Below are 6884 nucleotides of genomic sequence, written 5' to 3' on the forward strand. Positions count from 1 at the left end.
CGCGCAACGTGACGCCCTTGATGACACCGAAACACTTGGCCGCCACGTGGCTGCCACGTGGCAAGTCTAGGCTTGTGACTAGTCAAACCTAAAACCTAGTTAGTGCCGTCGTGCTACGTGACGGTGATTTGGGTTAGTCGTCGCGCGCCGCGACTGGGTCTGAGAATTCGTATAAATTGAGTGTGAACGGCATAATTCAACTCGCTCAAAATTTTCTTTCTTTCTCTCAATTACTCTCTGCTCAAGTTATAATACCCCTAATTAATACGAAGCTCTGCTCCGTTGTAAGTGTTTTAACCCCTGATCATTGAATTGATACCCTGTCCCGATCGATCTTGAACCCAGCAACGGATGCCAAGGCGCTGCCTGATAAAGGCTATGCTTTGTAAATACGTTGGGGTTCTGATCTCCTGACGTATTGATAAAGTTAAATTAGGATTATTATACTAACACGCGTACATTGTATATTTTTAATAGGAACTCAAGATTACCATCAGAAAATATTTCCAGGAAGCTTATAGAAAAACCTAAGTTTACAAAGTGAGTCATTCTTTCTTTTTACCAAATTGCTTTACAAAACCCTAAATGTTTTTCAATTATACTTACAGTAGTTAAGTCTTTGTATTCTCCAAATTATTGCCCGTATGTGGGGTTTTGTATACACTACTAGTCAAGCGTTGCTATTGGACAAAGAGTTAGCCAATAGTAATATGACCACAGTCATTGTAAGTGCCAACGTAACAAATACTGATTGAGATTTTGTAGATAAAAACATTGTAATATCCTTCTTAATACTGTAAAGTATAACATTATATTTTTATAAAATGGAATGAACTCGCCAGTATTTCTTGTTGATAAAATATTTTCAAAACGCGTTTCAAGTAACTTGATGTGAAGCTATTAGAAGCCAGCTACGGAGCACTGAAAGCTTAAATAAAGTGGCTATAAGTTACCTAAATAAAAGAAGAATTTTATATTTTCAGCAACTAGGGTTTATCCCTATACATATATTATGAATTAAATATGGGTTTTTAGCCCATTTGTTTAATATGAATGTTTGGTGTTTTGCAAGCTCTGAAATTATTTCCTAACTACGATCCTGATGATTTAATTCCACTGCAAAAATTTAATAAAGACCGATACCACCAGTTGCTCTCGCGGCACCCGCTCCCAGGATGGGGTCGGGGGCTGCGACAAAACGATATGGGTCGAAATGGTTCGCGTCGAAACGATTCGATTCGAAACGGTACGGGTCGAAACCGTTCGCTTCGAAACGGTACGGGTTGAAACTGTTCGCGTCGAAATGATATGGATCAAAACTATTTGGATCGAAACAAGTATGGGTCGAAACGGTTTGGATCGAAACGATACGTGTTGAAACGGTGTGGTTCGAAACGGTCGAAGATTCCAATGAATTTGATTTAATTCCTTCACATATAGGAACGATTTTGAACTCCTTTAGTTAAAGGAATTTGAAGGAATTCATGCCTAATTCCATTGCCAACCAAACATATGAAGATTGAAATTGGGATTCCAATTCCATCAAATTCTGTGAACTAAACATATTAAGAGATGGAATTCAAATTCCAATTCCCTTAAATTCCATTTAATTCCTGCGAACCAAACGCCCCCTTATGTCTTGGTTATGGTTTTGGAGCCGGGGGTCTCACTGGAAGCGGCCTCTCTATCCCTTGGGATAGTGGTAAGGCTTGCCTACATCCCACGTTTTCCAGACCCTATAAATAGCCTGGCTATAAGTGAGATTATACTGGGTAAGGTTGTTGTTGTTGCATTCAAAACTGAATGCAGTGAGGTTCAATGAATCGATTGTACACCAAAATATGTGACTCTTCCACATGTAGTGTATATTATATCCATCAGCAAATACATAGTTTCATAATCTGCACTGTGCTCCTTGGTGCCAGATAAGGATGTTAAATAAAAGTATTTATCGGTGAATACACGAAGATTCTACGTATGTATAAATAGTTTATTCACTCGTGAATACACTTGTATATTGATAGAGTTTGTCCACAAGTAAATAATCTTTTTTTTGAACGGCCGACAGAACTTTATTATAAACATAGCAAGAAGCTATACACCACAATTACAAATAGTTCACCAACGAAAAAGCAACAAAACAGACAACCTGTTAACCAAAAAAGCTAAATCGACTCCACAAGTAAATAATCTAAAAATAAATCCTCGTATTAATGTATTCACCAATGAATAAACTAAGATTATAAAATCCATTACGGTGAACGGGGGACTCTTCACCGATTGAAAAATTTGACCATTGGACATCAATTGGACCGTTGGAGCATGATTTCAAAGGCATTATAGTCGTTTAACTTAAAAAAAAAAGCATATAACTACATTATAAATATTACCATTTTACTTTCCATTTTCACCCAATTCACATACTCTCAAAGCATACTATGGATAGACAAAACAAGGGCGATGACAAGAAAAAAGCTTTGGGTTCCGGTTCCAATGCGAGGGGGCGCGGCTCGCAAAGTAGACGAGGCGGATCGAGTGGTTCAAGTGTGCCATTTCAATCACAACACGCTTACTCCCCACACTCTCAACCTCCATACTTTTACGCCCAAAATACACAACCGAGTTTTTACAACACCCAACCCCAACCCAATTATCCACCACAATTTTTTTATTACCACACGATGGTTGCACCGGGTGTATACGAGTATCCTACGGAAGCCCAAAAAGCTTTTGATACTTTGCTTATCGGAGTCCACCGACTCAATCTCCAAGAGATAATGTTGAACACGTGCTTCCAATATACGATGATGACGAAGATAAAGAATTTGTAGCCGAGACTCAAGACTTAGATGAAGATGAAAATGAAGAAGCCGAAGAAGAGGAAGAACTTAAAGTCGAAGAAGAAGCCGAATATGAACGGAAAGGAAAAGGGGGTAAGGCGGATCTGCAAAGATGCACGAAGAAACAAGAAGATACGTTAGCGATGGCGTATGTGCATTATAGTGTTAACAAAAAACGGCAATCAACAAAAATCGAAAGTTTTTGGAAAAAGTTCTCACACACTACAATTCAACCGTTGAAGGAAGTTCACAGACCGTTCATCAAGTCCGTCCGAAATGGAAAGCTATGCAAGGGAAGTTGAACTTATTCAACGGCTTTTGGCATCAAGCAGTATATTTTTTTTTTACGTTTACATACTTTTTATTTTTTACCCTCATATATTGCTATTTTTTACCTTAATATAATTTATATTTTTGTTATAGGATCGTTTACGTCCTACCGTGAGTGACGATGCTCATGTTATGAAACAAACACTAAAAGATTACCGAAAAAACATTCGGGTGGCTTTCCTCATATTGAGGCGTGGGAGGTGGTTAGAAAACATGAGAAATGGGCCTCACTACCATTGGTGGGTGAGGAGAGTGGTACTTCGGGGAAAAAAAGAAAGTCATTGAATTCGGGTAACTACCAAGAGGGTACATCGAATACCGAATTCACTAGTGATATACCCAACATAAACGTAGACCCCTCTCCAAGAAGGCAAAACAGAAAGAGAAAAAAGATAAAGGACCCGCAACGTCGACCGAAAGGTCAATTGGTATTTCCGACAAGCTCCAAAAATACAAATTTATGAAATAAGAGTTGATGGACATTAAAAAGAAACAAGAGGAAAAATTTATGGAGTTGGCGGATAAACTGTCACACCCACTCGTAGCGGAAGCGTGATGTGTGATCTAATCGGTTCTCATTGCGTAACAATATAAGTGAACATACTAGATAAATAAAAACAAGCTCCAATGCCATCGTCATAATCATTTCAAAAGAACGCAACATAAGTTAAATGTATGGTTACAAACCATCAAATGAAAATAACTTGTCATTGTTTCATACATCAAAATGTAAGTCTTAAAATGTCAAGGCTTTGACCACTATATCACCGCAAAGAGGCGGTATAAAATGGGCAAACCCTTCAAAAGTTGGCATGGAGTCTTTATACTTGCTTTCTTGAACTGAAATATCTGCATGGTCCACTAATTCCCTGAAATACATGCTAAGTTGAAAACATTAACAAAAGTTGGCGAGTTCATGTAGTTTAGTCGTATAAGATGTATCTTGTAACATGTGAGTTTTATAATATGTATCTATAAAATGTGAGTTGTATAAAATGTATCTGTAAAATGTGAGTTGTATAAGATGAAAGCCAGTATGTAAAGCGTCAATGAAATCGTTGATCATTAATGTTTCGCGAGGACATTAATACGTGTGACGAAATAGGAAGCAATCCAAACCTTTGTGTCGACTACTATCGACTGGGATACAAACGCACTCTTCTGTATCGGTCCACGACCAAGAGTGGGGCTCACCAAAACCCATTAGATCTAACCCCTTGTACCTAGGTCCAAACTGGATTAATGGTGCTTAGTTGTATAACCCTATTTGCACATGATCTAAGGTGTTTCATTCCATGACTTAACATACAACTGAACATGTATTTTCCCCGATAGTTATAAAGTTGTAAAGCATTTAAAATGAATAGGGGACATGAACTCACAGAATTGCGTTCCGTAAACTGTATATAACTGTAACCTCACTGGCTGTTTTCTTGAATTGTATGATGACCTACAAAGGTCCTAGATTTGTTAGACACTTCGGTCTTCGTAATGAATCGTGTACAAGTCTTTTATCTTGAATCTGTGTTAAAACTTGTATGTGTTTGTTATTCGTTGAACTGTGTCTTAGATGTATTAACTGTTTAGTGTATATATTTCTCCAAATACATATTCTTGTATCTCGTGAGTTGTATTGTAGTTGTATAAATGTGTCTTCACTAAGTGTTAGGTGATGTGAATGTGTATATCATTGTACGTATAGGAATACGTATGTCCGCGTTGTTCATTATGTGATCTTGTATCCTTAGACTATATATACCTATATATTCTAAGATATATTTCATATGAATATATATATATATATATATATGTTATACTTGGTAAAAGGTATAGAAAATATCTTAAAATAATCTATTTTTAAGATTGGTTCTAAAATATAATTTTAGTCTTTTACTAAAACAATATATTTTAGATGGTAAGAAATATATATGTATGTTTATATATTTCAAAAATGATACCTTTTTAATATAAACCATAAGTAATATGCTTTATATATAGTATATATGGTTACTTATTCGGTTTAGAAAACGTAGTTTACCAAGTCGTCGATATATTGTGTATTATAGTCCGTAATACTTATATAGCCCGCAATACTTATATAGTCCGTATATTTGTCCGTAAGTCCAATTTGTCCATAAGTTGTGTCCGAAGACTCGGATCGTCCGTAAGTTGTTTTTAAGGTGTCTTTATATGTGTAGTCTTATAAGACTTTAGTTGTAATGTGTCTTGTGTTTATTTATACCATTGTATTCAAGTTACTAGTTTTCATACATATAACTAATACAACAAAATAACACATAGCACACAAGTTGTTAAGATAACTAAATATATATTTTCTCAAAAATATATATTTATATCTAGTTTTGCTTTTATAAAAACTATTCTTTAAAATCTTTTTATTCTAATAAAGATTTTGTCAAAAATGATAGTTTTTATAACATATGATTTTTAAGAAAAATGGTCATATTTCTTTGAAATATACACTTTTGCCATGTTTAATAAAACATATCTTTTTCTTTTAAAAATCACCAATAATCTTCTCATAACATTTTTAACAAAAACATATGAGATTTATATCATAATCTTAACAAGATGAAATCATAAACATATAGGGTTTTGGTATGATCATTACATATGTTTACTAGTTCAAAAACCATGCTTTACTTCTAGTTTTATCAAACTTTTTATAAAAACCCATCTTGTATGTTTCTTTTTATAATCTTGTAAAAGTATTATTTTTTGGTGAAAACCTGATATACTTAAAAAAACCAAAGATTATGATCATCCATTTAAACATTTATGTTTAACAAAAACCCTTTAACATTTTCATGTACACTTGTTAGATCATGTTTTTAAACATCATCTAACAAGTTATTCATATGCTAATCATCAAAACTAGATCAAATATGATAGTAATAAGCCTTAAATCACAACATAAACAAACTTATATATCATGATTTTTATTTTGTTTCTTTGTATTTTCATATTATTTTGTATGATTGTTTAGTTTATTACATCTTCTTTTAACAATCATAAACATAAATAAGTATGAAAAAGGGATTTTAGAAGGCTTACTTCTAGCACTTGTGGCTAGGGATGATCTAGATGTTGATCAAAGAAACGAAAAAATGTTGATCTTGATGTTTGGAAGCTACGGAATGGAAGGAAGAGCTTGCTTCAACTTGTAGTGTCTTTAGATCCTCCTAAGTTCCTTCAAACTCCATCTTGATCATCAAAGAAAGGCTTGAAATGTGAAAGTTTTTGATGGTGTTCTTGGCTAAAAGATGATAGTTGAGAGAGTTTCTTATGTGTGTGAAATGTGAGGTGAAAAATGGTAATGAAAAGGTTAGTGATTTTGGTAAGTTAGATGTTATCACCTTTCACCATCTTTCACCACTTGATCCACTTGCAAACACTAGGTAAATATCTAAGATATTTTTGGAAACAAGTTAGGGGGGTCCCACATGTTGTAACTTGTTTTATTAGTTTAAAGTGTTAGTTTTTATTAGAAATTGTTTAGAAAAAGCTTTAGATGTTCAAGTGTTTAAGTGTTTAGAAGGTGTTAAGTGACCATTACTAGACCAAAATGATCCAAATAACATTAGATGGTCACTAAAAAAAAGATCCGATATCGTTCGGATATTCGTTTGGCGTTGTTTCCGTTAGTCGTTATTTGAACGCTAAGCTTGTGTAAGTTGTGTGAATTGATGTGAT

The 6884-nt window shown here is 34.6% G+C and overlaps 1 long non-coding RNA gene across 1 annotated transcript; it reads right to left on the minus strand.

Moving 5' to 3' along the window:
* Window positions 1-3880: 3880 nt before the first annotated feature.
* Window positions 3881-6457, minus strand: LOC110938824. Its single transcript, XR_002591722.2, has 3 exons — window positions 6246-6457; window positions 4553-4620; window positions 3881-4039 (listed from the first exon to the last, which is right to left on the minus strand). It is a non-coding gene; the product is annotated as an uncharacterized LOC110938824 (long non-coding RNA).
* Window positions 6458-6884: the final 427 nt, after the last annotated feature.

This window comes from Helianthus annuus, chromosome 5 (assembly GCF_002127325.2).
Source record: "Helianthus annuus cultivar XRQ/B chromosome 5, HanXRQr2.0-SUNRISE, whole genome shotgun sequence".
In the NCBI taxonomy this organism is placed as follows: Eukaryota; Viridiplantae; Streptophyta; class Magnoliopsida; order Asterales; family Asteraceae; genus Helianthus; species Helianthus annuus.